At 40.1% G+C, this 26,246-nt stretch overlaps 1 pseudogene across 1 annotated transcript in view; it reads left to right on the top strand.

Annotated features, from left to right (window-relative positions):
• The first annotated feature begins 3,347 nt into the window (after positions 1 to 3,347).
• LOC309662886 (cyclin-Y-like protein 1) overlaps positions 3,348 to 26,246 on the top strand; it is a 41,911-nt pseudogene continuing 19,012 nt past the window's right edge. The window contains exons 1-5 of the transcript in view: positions 3,348 to 3,716; positions 12,861 to 12,935; positions 14,821 to 14,855; positions 20,906 to 21,006; positions 24,556 to 24,591. The product of the transcript in view is annotated as a cyclin-Y-like protein 1 (transcript). The remainder of the gene's footprint in view (positions 3,717 to 12,860; positions 12,936 to 14,820; positions 14,856 to 20,905; positions 21,007 to 24,555; positions 24,592 to 26,246) is intronic.

Here is a 26,246-nt window from a genome sequence, read left to right as displayed (position 1 = left end):
TTGTCCCAGAGGTCTCTTAGGCTGTCTTCATTTCTTTTCATTCTTTTTTCTTTAGTCTGTTCCGCAGCAGTGAATTCCACCATTCTGTCTTCCAGGTCACTTATCCTTTCTTCTGCCTCAGTTATTCTGCTATTGATTCCTTCTAGTGTAGTTTTCATTTCAGTTATTGTATTGGTCATCTCTGTTTGTTTGTTCTTTAATTCTTCTAGGTCTTTGTGAATCATTTCTTGCATCTTCTCAATCTTTGCCTCCATTCTTATTCCGAGGTCCTGGATCATCTTCACTATCATTATTCTGAATTCTTTTTCTGGAAGGTTGCCTATCTCCACTTCATTTAGTTGTTTTTCTGGGTTTTTTTCTTGTTCCTTCATCTGGTACATAGCCCTCTGCCTTTTCATCTTCTCTATCTTTCTGTAACTGTGGTTTTTGGTCCACAGGCTGCAGGATTGTAGTTTTTCTTGCTTCTGTTGTCTGCCCTCTGGTGGTTGAGGCTATCTAAGAGGCTTGATGGGAGGCTCTGGTGGTGGGTAGAGCTGACTGTTGCTGTGGCGGTCAGAGCTCAGTAAAACCTTAATCCACTTGACTGTTGATGGGTGGGGCTGGGTTCCCTCCCTGTTGGTTGTTTTGCCTGAGGCAACCCAACACTGGAGCCTACCCGTGCTGTTTGGTGGGGTTAATGGCAGACTCTGGGAGGGCTCACACCAAGGAGAACTTCCCAGAACCTCGGCTGCCAGTGTCCTTATCCCCACGGTGAAACAGAGCCACCACTCGCCTCTGCAGGAGACCCCCCAACACCAGCAGGTAGGTCTGGTTCAGTCTCCCCCAGGGTCACTGCTCCTTCCCCTGGGTCCCGATGCACACATTACTTTGTATGTGCCCTCCAAGAGTGGGGTCTCTGTTTCCCCCAGTCCTGTCAAAGTCCTGCAATCAATTCCCACTAGGCTTCAAAGTCTGATTCTCTAGGAATTCCTCCTCCCGTAGCCGGACCCCCAGGTTGGGAAGCCTGACGTGGGGCTCAGAACCTTCACTCCAGTGGGTGGACTTCTGTGGTATAAGTGTTCACCAGCCTGTGAGTCACCCACCCAGCAGTTATGGGATTTGATTTTACTCTGATTGCACCCCTCCTACCGTCTCACTGTGGCTTCTCCTCTGTCCTTGGACGTGGGGTATCCTCCTTGGTGAAGTCCAGGGTCTTCCTGTCAATGATTGTCCAGCAGCAAGTTGTGATTCTGGTGCTCTCGCAAGAGGGAGTGAGAGCACGTCCTTCTACTCCGCCATCTTGGTTAATCTAATGTGTTATTTTTGAAAACATAAGTTGGGATATCACAAAATGGACTTAGCCTGCAGAGGCTTACTTTCAACCAGAGAGCTCCATTTCCATGTTCCGCTTAACAGAACCCAAAATGATCTTCCTTCCCAAACCTCTTCCTTTTCCTGCACTATCTAAGAAAAAGTAACCACACTCTACATAGTTCCCTAAGCCAGAACCCTAGCAGCCATTTTTGCTTCTCTTTTCCCCTTCCCGCTCCATATCTAGTCACTGAGCACTTCTATTCTACCTCCCAGATGACCTCAGATCCTTTCCCTCCACTCCAATCTCTGCCACTGCCTTTAGTTTGAGCCCTCACTCCTCTCTTAGATGAATATAAAGTCTCTTAATGGGTTTTGTTGCTTCCATCAGTCCTACTTATTCTCAAGCGTGACCTCACTACAAACCACCTGATAGTGACTCCTTAACTTCACAACATTCAATGGCTCTCATGTTTCTGGGAAGAAAACCAAGCTCTTTACCCCAGCATCTACTTGGGGTTAATAGATCTAGGTTTGAATTTCAGGTTTAAGTACTTTGCAGCAGTGTGACCTCAGACTGTTGGGCTTTCTAAGCCTTTGTTTTCTCACCGTGCCTGAGGTCACTGAGGGCAGGACTATTTTTCACACACGGGTGCCTGGCATGTAGGAGGGACTAATCAATGTTGAATGAAGGGAAAGTATTTTAAAATCCACATCAAAAAATTGTTCCTCCTTAAAAAAAGAAAATCCTGATACACTATGCCACTTCCAACCAAATTTGACTTCGATCTTTATTTTCTGATGATCACAATAAGGTGCCTTTGGGGATCCACACAATCAGGGATCAAATCCTGGCCACACCCCTGAGCAATCATGTGACCTTGGGAACGTGACTTAGCGTCTGTAAAATCTGTAAAATGAAGGTTTCTGAGGATTTTGTTCCCGAGGGTTAAATGAGTACCTCACTTGGAACGGGGGCGGGCGCATAGTGTTTGCCAAATGTTAACTATCGTTATCATCTTCATCAAATCAAGACCGTGGTACTTCACTTTGTGACTCTCAAGTTTGTATGAGAAAATCGTGCTTTATGCGTTGTTGTTGGCTAAAGTAGGGAAACCTGGAAACTCCTGCCGTGGAAGAGAGCAACAGGCGAGAAAAGCGAGTTGCTGAATCCCAGCGCCTCAGAGGTGGGAGGGGGGAGTTTGGTCCCTAATTTGCTGATGAGGAAGTGGAGGGGTGACGTGTCCTCGAGTCTCATTCAAGACACAGCCACAGCTCTTTATTGAGAGTAGGACCAGGGCCCCGGGGGTTGCTATGGTTAAACTGTAGGCGGAAACTAACACTCTTTGGAAGGCAAGACAGGAGGAGCATTCAGTTATAAAAAACGGTCAAAAATTGGGGTGAAACTAAGTTCGTTGAGCAATACATCAAATGAGTCAACTGTGGACCCAGTGAAAGCGAGTTGCTAACTGAACTGGCATTTTACGAACAGGGGCTTTCTACAGAGCCCACTGACTCAGGACGGCTTCGATTAACAAACTCCCGCGGCGCTTCCCGCAGGACCGGAAAGCTCGGAGCGCGAGAGATGAATGGAAACCAGAGTCTGGGGCGCGCCGCTCGGGGGGCGGGGCAGCCGCGGGCGGGGGCGGGGCATTGTGAGTCACATGCCTGCGCTCTGAGGAGGGCGCGTGGAGGGAACTCTGGTCGTGATTGGTCCGTCGTAACCAGGTAACCGAAGGACACATTCCGGTAGGCAAGGGCCGGCCGGGCTAGCTACTTTCAGTCGGGAGGTGGCAGCGGAAGGAGGAGGAGCTCCGGCTGCGCTCTCTCCCTCAGTGGCTGCGCGTCTCAGCGCTTGTCTGGTTCCCAGCCCTTTTAAATAAGCGGGTCTGGTCACCGCCCTCACAGACTAGTTGGTTCCGGGGAGGCAGCGGCGGGGGTGCGGCCGGGGCCGGACCCCTGCCCGGGGCCCAGCGGCTGGGCAGGGGTGCGGCCGGGGCCGTACCCCTGCCCGGGGCCCCGGCGGCTGGGCGGACAGGAGAGCGGCGGGCGAAGTCGCGTCTGCATGTGCGGCACAGCCCCGGCATAGCCCGGGGCTGCCAGTGCCCGCCGCGCCATTGTTGGGGGAGGGGGCGGCTTCTGTGCTCGGCAGAGTCGGGGGACGAGCGGAGGCGGCGGCGGCGAGGAGTGAAGGCGCCCCATGGGGAACTCGCTGTGTTGTTGCCTGTCCCCCAATGCCAGCCCCAAGTCGGGCCGGCGCAGGGGGTCAGCGGAGCCGGACTGCGAGTCTGAGGTCTACAAGGCGGCGGCCGGGAATGCGGTGGCAGTAGCTCCGGCGGCGGCTACCGTGGAACCCGCCGAGTTGGATTTCGCAGGTGGCGAAGGCCACCACCTGCAGCACATCAGCGACCGGGAGATGCCCGAAGGTAAGAAGCGGCGGGCGCGCCTCGCCCCTCGCGGGGTCGGCGCCGTCTGCTCTCGGGCTTACCTCTGGCCTCCGCCGCCCCCAGGGTCCCCCGGGAGGGAGACGCCGCCTAGGGCTCCTTCTTGCCCGGAGTTGGCTCTCCCAGGGCTGGGCACCGGGGACGAAGGCTGGCTCTGCTTGGCGTCCCCACCCCTTATTCTTTACCAGTCGCGTCCGGCCAGTCTCCTTCCCTCTTCCCTACCCGAATGCCCAATTCTTTCCCCCGTTCCCATTTCCCAGCCCGGCCTGAGACCCTCCAATCCGCGGCCCTTCCTGTTCGTGGTTCTATTTAACATCTCGTGGGACTTAGCAGAGACTTTCTGGTGTAGTCTCTCTTTTCTTAATGCAAACTTAAATACTCTAACTTCGGCGTATCCATCCCGTCTCCCTATCCAGATGGTACCTAAGCGAAGGAACTAGGTAAGGGCCTGATGACAGATTTCTATTCCTTAAGGTAGTTGATACTCGAGACAGTTAAGACAAACATTAGAGGATTTGTCATTTAAATTCAAAATAGAGATGGACAGAGTCAGTGTGGTGTTCTTAACTAAAATTCTTTGGATTTTAATGTTTTCAGTCGCCCTGATAGAAGCTACTTTATCCCTTCTAACTATAATTTGAACACGATAGGAAAGAAAATGGTGGGAGAGGGGCTTAAAATAACTGTGAACGGTGTGAAACGTTACTGCCACGGCTGCAGAGAATAGTTGTTGGGTTTTTTTTCTTTACCAAAGGAGACCCCATGGAGTTCTGATTACTTTTAAATTCCCACTTTGACACAAGTATGTCTTCAGTTGCACAGCCTTAACCGACTTCTTTTGCACGTTGCCTGTTCTAAGGGAGGGGTGAGGTGGTTCCTGAGACTGCTGGACAGAAGTTTCAAAGGAGAAAAAACAAATTCAGATTGTAATTTGTAATATAAAGGTTTGGGAGTTAACATACCACATCCATCCTGCAGAAAAATGTCTCCATGGCTCCCTCCTCCTCCGCCCCCCCCCCCCCCAGTAGAATACTATTTAACTTTAGGAATGTTCAGGTAAAAGTTCTGTAGACTAAGTGGCTGGGGGTGGGTGTTGTCGGGGAGGAGAGGAGAGAGAGAAGAGAGGAAATGTTTGATTTTTGCCTCTAGAATTTTGGAAAGGGATGGCTCTAGGTTAAAAAAAAAAAAAATTCTGGGTAGCATAGTGGCACTTTAATAAAGACTGTTCTTTGAAGTATAAAACATTGTATCATAAAGATGTTAAAGCCCCACTGGCCCATTTGTTTCATTTAAATGCCAGAGATTATTTCATTATTTCATAGACGAAATGTCTTACAGCTCTTCTATTTAAATTTTAGTTGGGTTTATTTAATTTCTTTAAAAGTTAGAATAATGAAGCCTGTGGATTCACCCTTATGATGGACGTGGCTTTGTAAGTGGAAAGTACTCCCTTTTCAGAATCGTTAGATATTGTGAAAGAATGAACAAATTATGTGAATTAATTGTAGCTTTAAACACAAAGCATGTAAGTACTTGTGAAAACTGCTCTGCTTGTTGCTATAAGGTAAGCCTCTAAATGATTTTTAAAAACAGTTAGTAGTTGGCTAGTGTAGGATGAGAGACGAAAATTGGACCTTTATAGAATTCTTTTAAGATTTACAATGCATTTTCTTGTGTATTTCACTCGGCCCTTCCATCTACAAATAAGGCCCGTATATATTCTCCCTCTGTTGCCGATGAAGAAGCCAAGACTTAGAGATCTGAAATGACTGTGTAACACAGCTACTGAACAAAAGAGACAGACTTGGGAGGTGGTAGATATGCCAAATTCAGTTCTTGGGATGCTTAAGAAACTGTTTAGAGTGCACCTTATATTTTATTATAATTTATCCATAAGTTAGGCCTATCTCAGCATACTCCAGTTTTGATTATTGCCATTCCAGTTTATTGTACACAACTCAGAAGCAACATTTACCTCTCCATTCTCTGTCTGTACATACATTGCAATGGATATGAATAAAAGTAGAAGTCATGAAATAGCCTAAATTTATCAGTCAGGTAAACACGTTGATATAATTTAAAGAGTTTGTTCTGGTGAAATCCAATTGAAGCCGAGAATGCCCTGGACAGAGGGACATTAGGGGAAGCTGGTAAGCGGGCAGGTAAGGTACTAAGCATTTAGCATACGACTATGTATGATAAGGAAGGAGTGCTAAATCAGGAACTGGAAAAATAGAGTTCATGAGTACAGAATTTACCTTTTTATGTTTAACATGATTGTTAAAATTTCATTTCAATTTGTCTTTTTTGGGGGGGCATTCGATAAAGTGATAAGAGAAACCTCAATTTCAGCATTTGCCTATTAATTAAGTTTCCATAGAAACAAGGTCAGAACACCAAATATAAAGTACAGGCACATTGGAAGTTTGCTCTTCATGTCTTTATTTCAGACAATTTTGTATCAGTTTCCCTGGAAACTGAGAAATACCTACTCAGATATAAAACATTTTGGCTTTTCTACAGTGAAGAATTATTTGGTTACTTAGAGAAAATCGTACATAAATGATGCTCTGTCTTGTTCTTCAGAAACATTGGAGAAGAACATGATTTCTTCAAGCCATCTCAAAAAAGTAACTCCTAAGAACGTAGTATAGATTTCAGATAGACTCAAAAGAATTTTTTACTACTTTGTCTTTAACAGTATATCTAATATAACTGATGGTAGTGTCATAATAGAAAAGAAGATGCTACGGTCCTATTATCTGATTTTATTTTTATTCATCAACTTTTCATACAGCCTTTATGTTCTGACCTTAGGAGCTTTGCTAATTTTCTGGTGAAAGGTGCTCTCTCAAGTGACCCCTACCTCCCATCCCCCTGAAGAGTGGGTAGGGAAGGAATTGGCAATATGATGTGGAAAAACCTCTGAGCAACAGATCTTTCCTTTTTTTGGTGACAGTATTAATGAACATTTGATGTGAAAGATTGAGAAAACACAGAAAAGTCCTTCACTCACACTCAGAATATCCAGAATTTTTATTAATATTTTGGTGTTGATTCTTCCTGAACCTTTTGTATGCATATAAACATAACATTGTGTTTATTTTACAAAGATGGGATTGTTCTTTATGTGCCACTTTGTAACTTTTTGTTATAAAGAAAAGTAACGACATGAAGCTCCTGTAACCATGCTGACACCTAGAGAGTGCTCCAGGGTGATGTCTTTCCATGCAACTGCGCATAGCTCTACAGCCTGCCTTTTACCAACTGTTTACTGGGCCATCGAATAACCTTGGAGCATAATTCATTTACCCAGCCTTTATGGTTGAGCATCTTTTATAATCCCATTATAATGCTTTATTCAGGGGACACAGATAAAAACTGATGCATTGTATTGATACTTCCCTATAGCATTCTGATTGTACACTTTGTCTTACGACTTAATTAAATTCATAGGGTGAGTCATTTTGTAGTAAAGGTATTTTAACATTAAATGTTCTTTTTCCAAATTAAAGTTACCATTGATTTTTCACTGAACATTAGATTTCCTCTTTTAGGTTTTCGTGGTTCTTGGTAACCTGTCTTGTGTCTTTGATTCTGAGTAACTAAACTACTACTCTAAGAGATCTGAAATTAACTCTGGTCCTAGGTGACAGACACATCAAAAGACAGCATTAGAAGAAATCTTAGATGATGTGGGAAAATTGGGAAAACCTTAACTGGTTTTGGGTACACTGAAACATGATTATTAGGCACCATTCCAGAGGCAGGACAAACAGTGGTTAGACAAGACAAAACCCGTATCCTAACTCAGGTCCTGACTTTCTAGAGGTGCCTGGGGGCTGACGACACAAGAATAACATCAGGTAGTGAGAACACTAAGAAAGAAAATGAAGGTAATGGGCTGGGGAGGAGGACAGTTTTACAAGGGGTGGTTAAAGACAGCTTCTCTCCTTAAGCGACCCATGAGCAGTCCTAAGAGAGCCGTGTGAGGCTGTGGGAGAAGAGGCTTCTGTGCAGTTCCTAAGAAGGGAATATGCTTGATGCGTGCCAAGGACAGAAAGATGGGTGGCTGCAGCTGAGTGAATGAATGCCAGGAGGAATATGGGGGATTAAGACCTTGTATGCCTAGTGGGCCTTGACCAAAAAATATGAATTTTAGTCTAATTGTAATGGGAAACCACTGAAGGATTATATGCAGGGGAATGATGTTAATTCTTAGAAAAAGGGAAGGGGGGTAGAGAGGGCGGAGGGAGATCAGACCAGCTACTGTGTGAGAATAGACTGTAAGGGTGGAAGGAAGCAGAGAGGGAGACCAGTTAGGAGGCTGGTGCGGTAGCTCAGGTGAGAGCCAACAGTGGCTTGAACAAAAAAGCGATATTAATAAGGGTCTAAAATAGGCTGTAGTATATAGATTGCTCTTGCATTTCATTTGATTCTCACCATGTTCTGAGTTAGGTAGTGTAGGAATTCTTCTCTTAGGTATAAATTGAGTTGTCCAAGGTTTTAAAAATGAGTATTGATAGAGAGTAGGACTGTAAATTCCAAATGCATGGCATATAGGAACAGAATTTATTGTTGACATTATGTGAGCTTCTTTGGAATACTACCTTTTTTCTCAGCCTTTTTTGTTGTTGTTGTTTTAGTGTATTAAAGTAATAAAACTTAAGAGTTAAAACAGTAACACTGCGTAATGTGAAATGAAATGAAGGTAACTTGCAACCCAGAAAGGTTCTTAAAAGTCCAAGAAACTGAGTAAAGTGCTCTTTAGAAATATATAAAGCCAGGTGTACTTACCTATGTGTCACCTCTCAGTCATGATCACTGTAACACTGATTGAGGATTAAAATAAGGCAAAACTGAGAACCAGGGTAGAGGCAGGTACAGAAGCAGTTGGAAACCAGAGCTGGGAAGTTTGGAAGCCAGGATTGTCAGAAGCTAGGAAAGCAGGATCAAGGCTTGGGTGAGCAGTAGCCTGGCAGGTGCAGGAGCCTGCTGTGTACCCGCTGGTGAGGCAGCCCAGCTCAGGGCTGGCTGGCAGGAACTCCCTGACTGCGGTGGAAAGTGTGGACGCAAAGAGATGAAATCATCAGTTTACATGGTAATTGTAAAGATTGTAATGTTTGTATTATGAGCCATAAAACTAATACACTGCACAGTATAGGGATGCTAGGGCAGTTCAGTAAATGCAGTGGTTACCGTTAAGTAAACTGGTGCTCAGCAGTTGGCCCAGAAACTGCTGACATCTCCTGTTTATTTGGAATATATTGAAATCAATATGTCGATATTAATCGCTTTCTGAAATATGCTGCTTCTGTCAGATGCTTTCTTGGTCACTTCCCTCTCCCTCTAATATTTTAACAAGGACAAATCATTTATCGACAGTTTGATAGCATAGTTTTAACACTTTTAGCCTTCAGTAATGCATTTCATTTGTTCTAAGTTGCCTATGTTTTCACACTTTTAACAACTGCAATTGAGATGGATCTTAACAACTGGTAGAATCTTAGATTGGAGGAAAAACAGTACTCAGTGTCGGTGGTGTTTTACAGGTTTCCTCTGAGGAATGTTTACATGAAGACCGAGTTTAATTTTTTTTTAATCATACTTTTTCTACATCGACCTATCATGCTGTCAAATAAGTTGCAATTTAAATTGATAATACAAAAATGATGGGTCTTAAAATACAGTTTTAATCATAACCCCTAATCATGAGCTCAAGAATATTTCTCCTGGGTAAAACATTCTTAGAGGTTTCTAAAGAAATAACTTTCGGAAGAATCCATGTAATTTCCTGAATGCACAGTAATTCCCTGAAGTCTCTAAATTACTGTGTGTGCATGTGGTGGGGAGAGGGATGAGAGGGATGGTGGGTGGTAAAGCTTTGCTTAATAGTTGGCAGTCTTACCTTTGTGATAGTGAAGAGTGTGGTAGGTTTTATCATAGTCTCCTTAGGCTCTTGGGAAGATAGTTCATGGGAAGTGCAGAAATATTGTGTGTATGTATGAGTTTACTGTCTAATGGCTCACATGTCCATTCTATAAGATAGTGATGTGGTATTTTTCATTAGCAAAAAGTGCAAGTTATATAGAAAATTGTTAGTTATATAGGCTATAAACAAAAGATTAATATTTTCTGAAAACCTCATGCAAACTGACAGCAGTAGGGCCCTGGTGTTTACAGTACATTCAAATGATAGGCCAACTCACCAAAGTGGAAATAACACTGATAACTGTGGGAAAATGGTCAAACTGTGTAATCAGAAGAAATACAAATTAGATCTACAGTGAGGTTCCTCATTCATATCAGTAGGAATTTTTTTTTTTTTTTTCAAGTATCCAAAGCAAGGGTAGGAAATCAAAATGTCATGATTGGTAGCATTATACCCTAATGTGCCCCCCACCTTCTTTAGGAAGCAATTTAGCATTGTACATGGAGCCGTGAAAGTGATCTAACCTTTTGGCTTAGTCATTCCACTTCCGAAGATCTTTGCTAAGGAGATAAAACCATTATTTTAAAAAACTATGTACATAAAGATTTTCCTCATAATATTTTAAGAATAGAACTTTGTAAGCACCAATCCCCAGCAATAGGGGATTGGCTAAGTCCAGTATAGGAATAACACTTGATGGGCCAGTGTGTATTCATTAAACAATAAATATGCAACAGTGGGGTGGAGAGCGCTTGTTAGTAACAAGAAGACATAAATTGTACACTAATTAGAGCTTTTTTTAACGTATAAGAAAAGCAACTAAAAGTAACAGTTGTGAATCATTGTGTGTTAATGATTGTGAATGGTTGTGTGTAACTTTTAAACAGAGCATCGTTTTGTCTCATGCAGATTTTTGTTCATGATATTTGATAAAGGAATGAGCAAGTGACTTTTACCTTTCCCCACCTTTAGTGTGATCATCAGTACTGCTGATTAACCAGGTCTCCTTCAGTTGCAAGTTAAAAGAACATCACAGAGTTAAGCACTACTTGACCCAGGAGTTAAATGATCTCCTCAGTTCTGCTCTCCTCTGTTGATGTCTCCTGAAAAGCCTTTCCCCTCATGATAGCAAGGGGAGTGTCCAGCAGCTCAAGACTAGCTAAGGATCCTAGAGTACAGTTCTGCCTTTCTCTTTTCTTGGCAAGCCCCAGGACAGCTGTGATTGATTGGCCATTCCTGGATCCTGTGCCTACCTTTGAACCCCCTAGGATAGAGTAGGGAGAGTGCCAGCTTTTTTCTGGTCACTTGGGCTAAGTTTACTTTTTTTTTTTTGCATGTTGTCATTTCTTTTATCCCAGCCTTCTTGACTTTTGTATTTAGATCTGTAGTAGCACATCTTGGTTTGGCGGCTGTGTGTGTGTGTGTGTGTGTGTGTGTGTGTGTGTGTGTGTGTGTGTGTGTGTGTGTGTGTGTGTGTTAAAGCTTGCTTCTCTTTGATTCTGGCACTTAATTTTCCTGGACTTCCATTGAAAATTGTTAAGTTTTACCATGCCATAGACACTGATAAATAAGACAGCTACTTTGCAAACATTTCTGCTTATTTTTTAGATTCAAATGTAGTCTATTTACTTTCTTTTTGGTATAGGTAAGTAGTCATGAATTCTTTCGGAAGCTATAGGTTAGAGGCAGCTGTGAAAGTCTCTGCCTGCCATTTTGTGTACAGCTGAAATAATTTATTTTCCCATTGTCTTAATTTTTCAAATATGTAGGAGAAAAAAACTTTAAAATAATTGTATGGGTCTTTTACATAAAAATGTTGAATAGAATATTTTCTCCAAAAGCAGCTTGATAAACTTCAAATTCAGTGAAGGAATTTTCATGAAGAACAAAGCAGTTGGTTTAGCTCTGTAAATTACTAGTGCTGGCAATGACATTAAAATGGATGGCTCAGATTCCTGTTAAAACGGGAAGTCCAAAATTACTGTTCGTGCCACATTCTTTCTGGGTGGGAAAAGGGGATTCTAGGTAGATACATTTGTGAAATGCTGGGTTAGACAGAATTCACTACTAGACTAATTAGTTTTTAATATATCAATGTGTGTATTCTTTGGATTCTCTAAGAGGCAGGGATATATTTGTATTTCACTTTGACCATCAAAGCCATCTTTCAAAAACAGATCAGTTATTATGTGGTTTGGGAAATAATTGCCTTAACCATTACTCTTTATCTGAATCTTGGTCCAGTTTCTTAAAAGATTGGTTAAATGGTTTGAGATGGACTTTGCTGAGGAAGTGTCATAGGGCTTTTATGTTTGTTTGTTTGAAACAACAACCTTACTATCCTGTGTGGTAGCTTGTGCTTGTTTTGTATTTCTGCCTAAATAGAAGACGCTATCCCACCTTGGTGCAAGGTGGGCTACAGGCAGACCCACCTTTTCGTGTAGGTATGGCCAAAATTTTTTTCTAGTAGCCCTATGATCTGCTCCAGAAAGTACTCTTATTGAAGCCCCAAATTAATCATGCAGCGTGGAATGAAGAAGTGAGTTTAGCTTTGGAAATAGAGGGCAAAGTTAAAAATCACTCTCATGGAAGTGTTCCTCTAGATTAGAACATTGAACTTTTATGTAGTCCTCTTAAATCTGCCATGATGAATAGCCCCCAGATAAACCACAGCCAATGAAATGAGTTCATTTGTTGAATGGAGTTAGAATTAGCCATTTGATTGTCTGAAGAACATTTGCCAAAAGCAACTCACTTCGTTTTGGCATATTTGATATATTGAGCTGGTATCTGACAGTAGTTGGCCACAGCATAACTTGCTTCTTGAGACTGTTCCTGGAATGTGCTAGTAATATCAGCTTTAAAAGAGGGTGACTGAATTTTTAATTGATAAATAGGAGGGGAGTCACATATATGATTCATCTAAAAATGGCATAGATTATTTAGGTGCAAGTTAAAGAAGTCTAAGACATAGCCATGGTTTTTCTCCACATGTATGGAGAGTTTCTACAATTTTGCTGTTTCCCAATAGAATTTTTATATTGTGCCTTTACTAAAATTGCCTTTTTGTCATTACTAAAAGCTCTTCTCAAGACTATTAATAAGTGGTTTCAATCAATGTGTAGCTATCTTTAAAATCATGTATTTTTCTACTCAACTAAATCACCACACCTTTTTCTCTTCTTCCTATACAGACTTAGCTTTGGAACCAAACCCTTCTGACCACCCAAGGGCAAGCACCATTTTTCCGAGCAAATCTCAAACAGATGGTAAGGCAATGCTTTTTTTTCCCTGAGAAAAAGAGTGAAAACTGTTTTTGTTTTGTGTATTATAGGAGGTATTTAGAAAAACTCTTACAGTGGTTTAAATGTTTCACTTTTTTATGTATTCACTTGTCTTATTTTAATATGTTGATGATACAGTTTCCTTTAGTTGTCAGTGTTTTAGGGAGGAGAACACTTAGACTATCTGTTTATACATTTTGCCACCTCTTTATCAACATAGTCAACTGGCCACATGATTTAGATGTGGTCTATTTCTCCATGCTACTTTGTCCTTTTCCCCTTGCTCCGAAGAGCACATATGTTAAAGACAAATGATAGGGTTTAGGTCACAGTTAGGTTTTCATTTGGTCAAATCAGAAAAATCAGTTGTTATATGTGGGAATTGAGCCTTGTGATTTTGGCCCTGTTTTACACAGTGTTCAACCAGACGAGCCTATCTCACATCCAGATTTATGCTACTCAGAACTTTTAAGCTATTCAAAACTTTCTCATCCTAATGTAGTGCTGTGCCAGGGTAATAAGAGCAACATGCCATATGGGGTTTTCCAGAAGATTATCCTCAGCATGTGAAACTCATATACATTTCCTGTGTCCTCCTTGTTTTAAGATGAGAATCAGAACCGTAGAATTTTTTGCACTCCTGCTTGCCTGCTTGTCTTCCTGAATGTTATGTTAAATCCTAGTTTATTTGCTAAAAAGCCATACGTGACCAAGTTTTTCAGTTGATTACGAGAGCAGGAATACAAGAAGTGAACATTCCATAATATTTAAAGTGATGCAGCACAATAAAAAACGGAGGTTTGGTTTTTTGTTGTTGTTGTTTTGCTTTTGGTTTTTTTCCGTTAGATCACTGGTTTTTATAAAAGGATATAACTCAGGAACAGCCAGATGGAAGAGATGCATAGGGCCAGGCATGGGGACAGGGCACAGAGCTTTGATGCCCTCTGCAAGGGTACTACATGCTCACCAACCTGGAAGCTCCTGGGGTTTCTAACTTGCATTTTTCTAGTGTGTGTACTTGAGCCACTCCTTTCTGGTTAGGATTGCTCTATTTCTCAGTTTCTTCCAGAGCCATGAGCTGCTCACATGTAGAGGGGCTCTGGAGACAGTAAAAGAAAAGCTGTCCCATGCCTGTCTCTCTCTTCAGCCTTAAGGAATCCGTGCCTGTGATGCCTGTCTGGAGTTAAAGGAGGCAATGTGAGCAAGAGTGTGGCCTAAGACCCTCTTCAGGCTTTTATTCTTCTGGCCTTTGTTGGAGCAAAACCGTTTTGTGTGCTGTAGATATGTTCATTTAGGTCAGCACACTCATTTTAAAATTTACGTTTAACATAGGTTACTTTCCAGTTGTGTATTTTTTCAGTAAGGTATTTGAGTAGGTTACCATTAAGTGGTTCAGGATGCTTCCAGAGATCCTGGTGCGTTGGGAGACGAGTGCCTGGCCAGAAACTGGTTCTTAGAGTCGTCATCTGTAGATTGTGGTAATTAAAGTAAGCTGTGTGTAAATGAAGACTGAGAAAATACTCCTGGCTAGTAGTTCAGCTATGCAGCAGGTACATTTTTTTATTAGCTAAGTTTCTCACCTGGCCTGATTTGCTTTGTCCTTTTCTTTTGTAAATGGGGAGTCTTTCATTTGTGCCTAATACAGAATATCTATTAGGTCAAAAAAGTGAAACTAAGTTTTTAGATTTTATTTATAGGACTCATCTTGCTGGGTGATTTAAATTATATATTTTGTTGGAAATTATTTTAAAAAATAGAATGGAATTCTATCTCATTGTGTTATTGGTAATCCATCAGATAATTAGTGACTACTTTTATTTTTCTATGGCATTTGTATCAGAATTCATCAGTTAATTTTTTTTATTCTTAGTGCGGGAAAAGAGGAGGAGCAACCATTTCAACCATGTAAGTAAACAGTTGAAAAGTTAAGAAATTAATAGTTTGAATTAAAAATATGTCTGCCATGATTCCTAAAAATATGATGGATCCAATACTGTTAGCATGGACCTCTTTTTTGTAGATTTTCTAAATCTCTATTTTCCTAATTATCAAATGGATTCAGGAAAGTCTTTGACTTAGTAGTGCCCATTTTTTAAGGGTTCTGACATTTACGTTAAATTTCACTAATACGGTTGTAGTATAAAGATCTGCCTTAAATTCTTTTGCCTTATTTTTTTGATCTTATTTTTTAACCAAAGTAATAAAAGTATAACAGGTAAGTTAATTTTTAGCACTGTCCATTGACTTCTTGTCATAGCAGGTGAAAGCTGAGCTTCTTCGCTCCACCATGACGTTATTTCCCTCCCTGTGTTCCCTCAACATGTATCAGTTTTTATTAAATCAGAATCAATGTTTACATTACTACGACTCTGCAAATATTGTGCATTGCTGAGCCATATAGTTCTCTGACTGTGCCTCCTCCTTGTACACCCTTCATTCTTTTTCTTAAATATTAATGAAATTGGAGCACTTCTGCACTTCTCTAGGATAACCCAATCCCCCTTTTCCTAGCCAACGTGATCTCACACAGCCAAATGCAGTAAGTAGCTCCCTGCCCGGTCTCCCTGCTTTCACATTCTTCATTTTTTCTGTGGAATTAATTTCCTGACTATATTCACTTGCCTGTTTTCTAACAGCTATTTTTTTCCCCAAATGTTTTAACATTTGTCACATGCCTATGAAAACTATTTTCCGTCTACTAAGCCACATCTGTTCCATTTTTTTCTTGGAGACACTTTGCCCCAATCTTTTGTCTTCCTACTCCCATATAGACTAGTGTTCCCCTAGGCCTGCTCTATGCCTCTTTTCCTGGGATATCTGTGTGAAGTCATCTGGGATCTCACATAACTCTGCTCTCTTATGTTGGATCCCCTATGTCCTAGATTCTGTTTCCCTCTTGTCTTGTTATACTTCCTTGTTTTACTGGAGCACATTTTCCTGGGAAAAGGGCACATGGGCAGAAAGTTTAGAGAGATCTAGCCTCTCTGAAACTCCTTCTATTTGATAAAGTATAGAATTCTCAGTTGAAACTAATTTTTGCCGTTCTAAAGACATTTCCCTCTCATCTTCTCATTTACACTGTTGCTCTTAAACCTGTTGACATTGTATGGTACATTGTACATTACCGATTTTAGTCATTTTCCCCCATCCCTTCCTTCTCGGGAACCTTTTAGTACCTTCCCTCTCCCTGGGATTTTGAAATTTCATAATTTGGTTTGGTATAGACCTTTTTGGTGTGTTTCTTTGATATTCTGTTTTTTTCTTCCAGGTTCCTATTATTCAGATGTTGGAAGTCTTAGACTTACCAGATCGCTAACTTTTTTCCCCTCCTGCTTTGCATTTTGTCTTTTTGTCCTGCTTCCTGGAGATTTCCTTGACTGTGCTCTAATCCTTCTATTGAATATATTGTTTTGTCTACCTTATTTTCAATTTATAGAGTTCTCTTATATCCTGTCATTCTTTTTTTCACTGATGCAATTTCAAGTTTTCATTTGCTCCTGAGTTTTTATCACTCCCATCAATTCCTTCTTCCCGTTTTGTTTTGTTTTTTTTTAAAGCGTCCTTATATTTTATTTTATTTATTTATTTTTTGGCTGCATTGGGTCTTGGTTTCTGCACGTGGGCTTTCTCTGGTTGCGGTGAGCTGGGCCTACTCTTTGCTGGGTGCGTGGGCTTCTCATTGCAGTGGCTTCTCTTGTTGCGGAGCACAGGCTCTAGGGCGTGCGGGCTTCAGTAGTTGCGGCTCATGGGCTCTAGAGCGCAGGCTCAGTAGTTGTGGCGCATGGGCTCAGTTGCTCTGTGGTATGTGGGATCTTTCTGGGCCAGGGCTCGAACCCGTGTCCCCTGCATTGGCAGGCGGATTCTTAACCACTGCGCCACCAGGGAAGTCCCATTCCTTCTTCCTGTTTTGATCTCTTACTTGTTGGGGGCTTCCCTCAAACGTGTGATGGTCCTTGGCTGTCTGTTAAGATCTAATTGGAAGCATCACTTGGACAACTCGTTAACTGATGGGCCTCACTGCAAGGATTTGGGGACCACGCCTCTGAACTCTGAGCCTGCCTTGGGTTCTGTAAGACAAACTGGTTTTCTTGTTCCTGTCCTAGTCAGCCTCTGTAGGTACCAAGGTTGTGCTTCCTCTGTTCTGCCATGTCAGTTACCACTCCTTTATCTAGTCTTTTCACCTTTCAAACATTAAAAATCATCTGCTGTTTATCCTGTCTTATGTATAGCTTTTTTAAAAAATGCCTTTAATTCTAATGAGATGATATCTGAAAGAAGGGGGAGAGGAAATAGATTTGTGGTCAGTCTACTCAAACTTAGATTTATTCTTTGAATATAGGTTCTGAGTTTGAAGTTTAATGCAATATAATTAACGATATTAATTCAGACAATATTTTTGATTATACCTATAATTAGAATATTATACTTTTCTACTAAGGCCTTGAGTATGAATTCTATTCAAACCACTCACCCTACCATATTGTCCATTAATGTGCAACATAGATGGAGTATTACAGACTTTTCAGTGAAAGTCATTGATTCTTAATAAACGTATCCAAAACTTGTGAAAAGGGGGAAGAAAAAAGTGAACTTCAGCTTTATTCTCTCTCTTTTTTTTTTTTTTTCATTTATATACTTTTATTTGGGAATGTTTAAATCAATACAGAGAAAACGAAATTTCAGAGACAATGAATATCATTAGTTTGGATATCATTACTTTATTATAAAAGAAACACGGAAATTATTTACAGGATGAAAGATTTCAGAACTTCAGTGGCAGCTTCACGTGATGCCATTGGGGGAACGGGCAGCTTCACGTGATGCCATTTCAATAGTGACTTATTTTAGTCGACATATTTTCCAAGAATGTCACCATCTCTAAATAAGAAATAATCCTTGTCATCTAGAACTACTTTGGTGCCTCCATATTCTGGGAGAAGAACTTTATCTCCAACTTTCACACTAACTGGTTGAATCTCTCCACCCTTTCCTTTAGAGCCTGATCCAACAGCTACTACCATTGCTTGCAATACTTTTCCTTGCGATTTTTCTGGAAGCATAATGCCTCCTTTGGTTACAACTTCGGGTGCACTTCTTTCAACTAATACTCGGTCAAAGAGGGGAAGAAACTTTCTAAATGCCTGTCCTGCCATGACTCGGGTTGCCGCACTTCGTACTCTCGCTCTCTCCAGCTTTATTCTTTTAATGGGTTAAAATCAGAGGCAGTAGGCACAATAGGAAGAGTCATTGGGTGGGGGCAGGATTTCAACAGGTACTTGACCTTTAATGATAAGCTTTGAGGGTTGTTACTTACTAGCCTCCTAGGTATGATTATTTTCTAGTCTTCACCATTAAACCTGCAGTCTACTAAGCAACCTTTCCCCTTATAAAGATTGTAAAAGTCCATGTATTTTGTCCTTAGTGCTGAATGAAGATAAATACTCTTCTTCAGTGACCAATTGAAATAATACCTATGAACATTAAACTGTCAGTAGTGTTTTTTGCTACTTGTTTTTTTTTTTTTTTTGTATTTGCATTTTATACCCTTATGTGTGTCAGTGCAGTTTATTGAGGTTGTGAGCCAGCAATGGTAAAGCTTTAATCATAAGGGACAGTTATCTTAAATTTTCAAGCAAGATGAGAGGAAAGTAATCTGCTGGCAGCTAACATATCTAGGCTTTGCTCAGAGGCTTCAATTCTGCCATCCTTTAGTGAACACTAGATGCTGGAAAGTTTGAATAGTTTCAGGAGTAGGCCTGTGGAAGTGTTTCTTTTGTAGGATCGAGCCAGTAGACTGTAAGTTGCTGATACAACTTAAATGAGCCCCCATAGGATTATAGAGCACATCTAATTAAAAATTTTAAATGTTTTAGCAGTAATATTTCCAAAGACAAATCAATATACATTCATAATAGAAAAAAAAGTTTTTAATAGAGGAAAACAGGATAAATAGCACCCAAAGCTCTACCAACTAGTCTATATTTTGGTACATTTCCTTACTATTTTTATTCCCCTCATATATATAGATTTTTGGTCAGCATTGACTTTTATTACGTGTAGTGTATGTCATATTATACCCTAATAGTAGTGACCTTAAAAGATAACCTGCTTCGTTTAGAATCAAAGTATTTGAATGAGTGAATTTTCATTTTTCATGCTGTATCTGTTTTTTGAGATTCTAAAATTACACATTAACCAAATAGCTTAAGGACCATATCAGAGTTTTAGTTTAAAACATTTCTAGCTTGAAGGAGAAATTAGTCTTCCAAATAGTGATACTGTTTCAAATATGTTACATCTAGAACTTTTTGTTAATAAGGAATAAGTGGCTTTGCATAAAGCATCTGAAACAAGCAAAATGGTGTTTTATATATGCCATTTGGATATTTCTGATTATTGGATACTGGCAATTTTTATTTAAATGCTCTGTATTTTAAAAAGCATCAACTAGATTTTCTCCCTGCCTCACCTTTCATGTATTTGTGGAGGACATTGATGGGAGAGTGTGACAGCATGGTGAAAACTATTTTATATGAATAGGAGGAAGGAAGGCTCATCTGAATTAGTAAACAAACAAAAACCAAAACCAAAACCCAGCTTTAAAATTGTTCGTATTCTGTGGTATTAAAGAATGCTACTCTTCCTTCCAGTGGCTTTCAGTGATTGGGATTTGGTTATTGGCCTTACTTTAAGGAACAGAGTTGTCCTAACATAGTTTAGGCCATTTTAGTATTTGACTATTGCCGTGTTCATGGGCTCTTCACAAATAAATGGATACTTCTAAAGTGTTTTAAAGATAGTTCATTCTCTAGAGGGTCTCAAAAAGTTCTTTGTCACCTATCCAACACCACTGTAGATAAATTCTCACGAATTTGTACCTTTAGTAAGATTTACCTCCAGTTGTAACTGATCTTAAATAATTTCTCAAACACTTGTCGAATCCTAATTTGTCCCAGATTCTGTGCTCAGTAGCTGGAGGTAGGAGAAGAATCTTCCTAACCTGGAGAAGCTTGTTTACTTAAGAGGGTGGTACTATGCAAGCAGCTGAGACCATGGAACAGTTGGTAAATTAGATGTGTGAGTGTGCAGAAAGTGAGAAGTTTTGTGGTGTGCCTGCTGGCAAAGGGATCCTAGAGGCAGATGGGGTCAAGCTTGCTGGGACAGGAGGAAGAAAAAGGCATTGCAGGCAGAGAGCAGCATGGGTGAGGCAGGAGTGTCAAATAACACGTAGAACAGAACTAGTACAATTTTGAAATGAATGGCAAGTATTCTCTGAGGTTCTCACTTGAGTAATGTAATGGCAGTCTTACTTAAACATGAAGTGAGAAGTTAAATTCTCAGAGTTGTTTTATCCGTTTTTTTTGGATGCGAGAGAATCTTTAAGCAGTACCTTTTTGTCCTCCAGATAAGGAAATTGAGGCCCAGAGAGACTTATGGCCCCCAGCTTTTTAGTGATAGAGCAGCCCTGGCATGCCCAGCCTCTGATTGGAAAACGTTTGTTTCGTCACACTGTCTCCTGAACATTTATTATTGGTGTTCATTTACTGCAGTGAAATGCTCCTACATCGGTATTATATAAAGCATTACGTTTTATTGTAGTAAATGAATAGAAATAGGAAATCTCAGCTGCATTTCATTGCTTAAGGAAAAAACCCTGAAATCTTATTCTAAACTTTTTACATTATTATAAAGGTAATTTATAATAGGTGCTTGCCAGGTTTGATTATAGGTACTATATCAAGGCAGCATTTTATAACCCATTTCTCAAAGCTCGTCTGTGGAAGTCAGAGTATAGAGGTTTCCCATAGAGCTGCACATGATATCACACTCAGGCAGTTCATGGAGTGTAAGAAAAATCTTAATGCTTTATCGTTTGACATTTTAACCGAGGAAAAACACACACTTGATAGGTTTAACTTACTGTGACATTTTCTTCTATTTCCCTTCCCCTTCAGGTATCTCCAGGGCAGCTTACTAAAAAGTATAGCTCATGCTCAACAATATTTCTAGATGACAGCACGGTCAGCCAGCCTAATCTTAGAACCACAGTAAAATGGTGAGTACAAGTAGGTTGCCAAGGGCTGAGTGACAGACCCCCTTATCGCTAAAAGCATCCTAGCCATACATAAGTTCATTCATTTGAATTGTCCTTTTCAGTGATCAGGTTAAAAAACTGGTGTCAACTATAGATTGATTTCAAGGACCTAAATATGAATTTTCAGTTTCCATTTTAATCTTAGAGCGCATGATAGAAGGGAAAGCCAGTTAGCAAATAAGAAATCCCAGAAAAAGTATAAATCTTTATTTGACGCGTTTCTGTTGCTAAGCCATTGTTGAACACAGTGAGAAAGAGAGGTGCTTTTGATTGGCTGTTTCTAGAGACAATTATTACTGTATGAGTTGTAGTCCTCAAACAACGTGCACTACTTTGGAAGCTGCTCTTAGAAGAAGGAACAGCTTGTCCCCTGCTGGCACCAAAGCGAATCTGCATTTAAATTTAATTGGAGTTTGTCAGATTTATCCCACTGTGCTTTTTTTTTTTTCCTGCACTCTTTCTGTATGAAATTTTACTTCTCCTTCCTGTCCCCCAAAGAGGGGGAGAATATATCAAACCAGTCTTAAGAAATACACACTCAAGCTTAATTTCTTTGTAGATGAAATTTGTTCAACTGAGGTTTTAACTTAATAGACACATTTAAGTTTTGTTTATATATATATATCTCCAACACACTGTATCACTCACAGCAGAGAACAATAAAAGAGGTGAGGTTTCGGAAACATGGCTGTGGTCAGGCTTATACTTAAGGAGACACGAACAGTGTCATGATGATGGAAACTATTCTTTAATTTCTGGGAGCACCTCATAGTCCACAATTGGAGATGCACTTTCAAAACACCCTAATGATGAACCTTTCAAGCTTATTTAAGAGAAAAAAACCAAACGGGATGCAGAGCTTCTTGCCTCCTCCCTCGCGGTTGTCCACGAAACATTAACATCTCCTTAGGATATGAATGTTGATTTTCCAGAACACAGTTTGGGAAATGCTATTTGAAAATATTAATGTCCTTATCCTTAATTTTATTTGTTGTCTTAATTTTATAAGCTAATTGTATTTTTAATTGGTTTTTAATGTGCCAGCTTTTTTTTTAGCTATTTAAATTCTCAGTAACTTCTACTTTAATTAAAGACAGCAAGTTCACAGTCATAATAATGTAACTTTCCTCTCTTGCTTACAATAATAGTTGCAGTCAAGTCATGTTTCAGCAAAAACTGAGCCCCATCTCTAAAGTCCTGAGTTTGGGCACTTATCACATAATCACTCAATGTTTTTCTTCAGCCAAGACACTGAATCTGTGGGTACAAAAACCACTCTACTTTGGCTAGAGTCGCAGCTTCTTTTGAATTCAAAAGAGTCTGATGTCCAGTATATAATTCAAAAGTACTTTGAAAGTAAACCTTGCTCAGGGACTTCCCTGGTGGTGTAGTGGTTTAAGAATCTGCCTGCCAACGCAGGTGACACAGGTTCGAGCCCTGGTCTGGGAAGATCCCACATGCCGCAGAGCAATTAAACCCGTGCGCCACAACTACTGAGCCTGTGCCGTAGAGCCCGCGAGCCACAACTACTGAGCCCGTGTGCAACTACTGAAGCCCACGCACCTAGAGCCCGTGCCGTGCAACAAGAGAAGCCACCACAGTGAGAAGGCCGCGCACCACGACAAAGAGCAGCCCCCGCTCTTGGCAACTAGAGAAAGCCCGCGCGCAGTAACAAAGACCCCATGCATCCCAAATTAAGTAAAATTAAATAAAATTAAAAAAAAAAAAAAAAGATTTACCTTGCTCAGACAAGAAGGTTTCATCCTTTTTTTTCCCGACCTAGTCTAATTTTTGGAAGTACAGTAAATTTTAATTTGCTCTCATGAAGTTTTAGAAATGATCATTCATCACATTCATTATTGGTGAAATAAAGGTTTACTGAGAAAATTAATAGGGCCAATTGGCTTTTAGGAATGATTTTGAAAATGTTTATCATGGGGTTAGTTTTCAGTGGGGTAGCTGTTCTCAGTGGGGTAGGTGAGCCTTATTAGAATCACTTATGCAACTTTTCAAGATATATGTTTCTGGATGCACAAAGTCCACCCGCCTGCCCCCGCCTCCAAGACACAGTGTCTGTGTGTCTGTCTGTCTGTCTGTCTCTCTCTCACCCACGCACACACACCTGTTGACAAGATGGGGAATGATGTGAAGCATGATTATATGGACAAAAGCATCCCGAGTGATTCTCCGATCTTAACCCTAACTCATTCATCCCTAAACTTTGCTGCACGCTGCAGTCATCTGGGGATCTTTAAAAACAGTCCTGATGCCCAAGTCATACCCAGTGCCGGTTAAATCAGAACATCTTGAAGCAGAAGCCAGGCAGTTTTTAAAGCTTCTCAGATGATCCCAGTGTGCAGCTGAGCTTGGGAGCCACTATTTGGTTAGAGGGCAGGAGAAAGAGAACTGCTTCTGATAATTAGTGGGACCTTAGGTAAGTCAGTTTTAAGCCTTGGTTCCCTTATCTGTAAAATGGGTGGTTTAATTAAATGTCATCTACGGTTCAGTGGTCCTTTCCATCATAAAACTTCTAATGCTGTGATTTTAAAATCAATTTGAAGATGAAACTTGGAAGCACTATAGAAGTATCCATCTTTGATGCTAACGGTGTTACAGGCCTTTATACAAGTGCTAAGATTCTATAGACCTATTCTAAAATTCAGATTTGCCTTCCCTCAATTATTTTGAGTTTCATTTTAGACACTGAGAACAAAGGGGAGCATATAACTTAACCAGAGAACCCCTTTGTTGCCTAATATACAACATCTGTGAATAACTTAGGAATATAGTAACTTAAAAAAGACTACCTAAGGACTTGTATCTATCTGTTCGTTAATACTTTATTTAAAATAATTTGGAAATACCTGTCATTAATAGGATACTGTGTAGTATTATGCTGTCTTATTAGCACTGCTTATTTCAGGATAGCTAGACCTATCATCAGTTTTGTGGCTATAAAATTTTGCTATTAAATTTTCTAATAATTATGTAAAAGTGATTTGAAATCATTTTGGTATAGAGCACTTTTATTATTTACTTTTAGGGAAATAATGGAAAACGGATGGGTAGGTGGATAGCGAACTAAATCAACTGAAATGCAGGGGCTAACAAAACAACCACACACACACACACACACACCCACACACAAACTACTATATGGCTTAAATTTAAGCATGTGTATAGATAGATATAACTTGTACAGGACAGAAGGTTTTGTGGGTAGAAGGACAAATGACAGGGGACATATGTAATAATTTATATATTATAATAATCAACCAAAACATGCCTTCTAACAGCATATCTAGCATTTTGGGTCTCCTAATTTTGCTAAAAGCTGAAGAACCTAAAACAAGGGGGAAAGCACCCATGTGGTACTGTTCTGAATTCGAGGATTTCGGGGCCACTGGGCCTCTGGAAGGTCTTCCCTCCTTGCTAACCCCTTTTTAAAAATGTCTTCAGGCCTGATATGATAAAAATCAGTGATGACAATGTATTTTTTTTCCTCCACAGTATGACCTTAGCAATATATTACCACATCAAGAACAGGTGAGCTCTTTTGAAACCTATCTTGTTATTCCAGCTAATTAATTTACAAGGTATCAAGTTTAGTGTTAGGTAATAACTATAGATGTTACTGGCATAAGCTTTTATTATTAGAGTGCTTTTATTACAATATAGAAGTGAATCATTTATTTTTCTCTTAGGACCCTTAATTCTTAGGTTACTGAGCATCCCAAAGAGTATTTGTTTATATGGGTTATATTGATAATTTACTGTATTAGAAATTGAAATTGAGAATTTAAAAAATTAAATTCATTGTATATTAAAACAGGGTGTGCCTTAGCACTACTGAAATTTTGAGCTAGATAATGCTTTGTTGTGGGGTGTCGTCCTGTGTGTTATAGGATATATAGCAGCACCCTTGGCCTCTACTCACTAGATGCCAGTAGCACCTTCTTCCCTCCACATTACGACAACCAAAACTGTCTCCAGCCATGGCCAGAAGTCCCCTGGGGGACGAAATCACCCCTGATTGGGAACCCCAGTGTTCAACATAAATCATTTTTTTTAATGAAAAATAACTATTTTCCACAACAAAAAATATTGAGAGAAAAGTATCTCCTCAATAGAAGACAGCTGATTCTCATATCTCTTCTGTCTTCAGTCATTTGTTTTGAAGAAACAATATGAAGAAGATCCAGCCGCTTGCAGATATATAGTTGGAAAAAGGTGTATTTTTAAAGCCTTCAGATAATTTGGTATATTCTTTGATACTGTACCAAAAGTCTGCATGTGCTAGTTTCTTAAATTAGTTAAAATGGAATTCTAAATCATATCAATGAACTTGTAATAAATACTATGTTAAATTAATACCCATTGATCTGTCATGCATACTGAGTAGATCTTTTTACCTGTACCTGACTTTATAATATTATACATTGGTCATTTGGAAAGTATTGGTTCACATTTCTTTAGACAGTGTCAAAAACTCACTTTTGTTAGTATCACCACCAGTCTTACCAGAAAAGTCTTTTAAGTGTTGAGAAGTTGTCAAGTTCACAATCGAAGGTAGAAGTTTTCCAAAACTCCTGATATTTTTAGCTTGATGGCTTGAATTTTATCATTGGCAACAAATAACTTTAGAGTTATTTTCCTTGAAGTGACAGGCTCACTTTGTTCATTTTTGAAAGAATGACTGTGTCAGTTGTACATTCAAATAACGATGGTGTTCGATGAAAAAAGTGTTTCAAATAAAGATGGTGTTCTATGAAAAAAATGACTTACCGCCAAGTCACAAGTGCTTTTCCTTAACACAGCCATATTTCAGTATGTAAAAGTGCTTAATGCATACTTTCCACTTATTCAGAATATTAAAAAGAAGGACCAAGGTTTAAGAACACTATTAATTTTTACTCTTTTATCAAGGATGTTCTTCAAGCAGACTTTTTAACTGCAAGTGGCAGTGAATAATTGAATGACTTCTAATTCAGTTTGGTACCACTGCCTTGATTCATGCTCAGAAACCAGCAGTTTTACCCACTTTTGCTTTTATACATCCATAGCAAATGTCACACAATGTGAAGGGCAGGTAGTGTCTTAGTATTCTTATAAAAGCAGTTTTGACCTCTTGGGCCTCCTGAAGGAGGGGATAGGGGAGAATCCCAGAGGCCTGCAGACCACATTTAGAGAACCGCTGTTCA

Source organism: Balaenoptera physalus (assembly GCF_965194825.1).
Source record: "Balaenoptera physalus genome assembly, chromosome: 6".
NCBI lineage: Eukaryota > Metazoa > Chordata > Mammalia > Artiodactyla > Balaenopteridae > Balaenoptera > Balaenoptera physalus.
The sequence above is the reverse complement of the archived record's forward strand: the minus strand, read 5'-3'. Positions and strand labels throughout refer to the sequence as shown.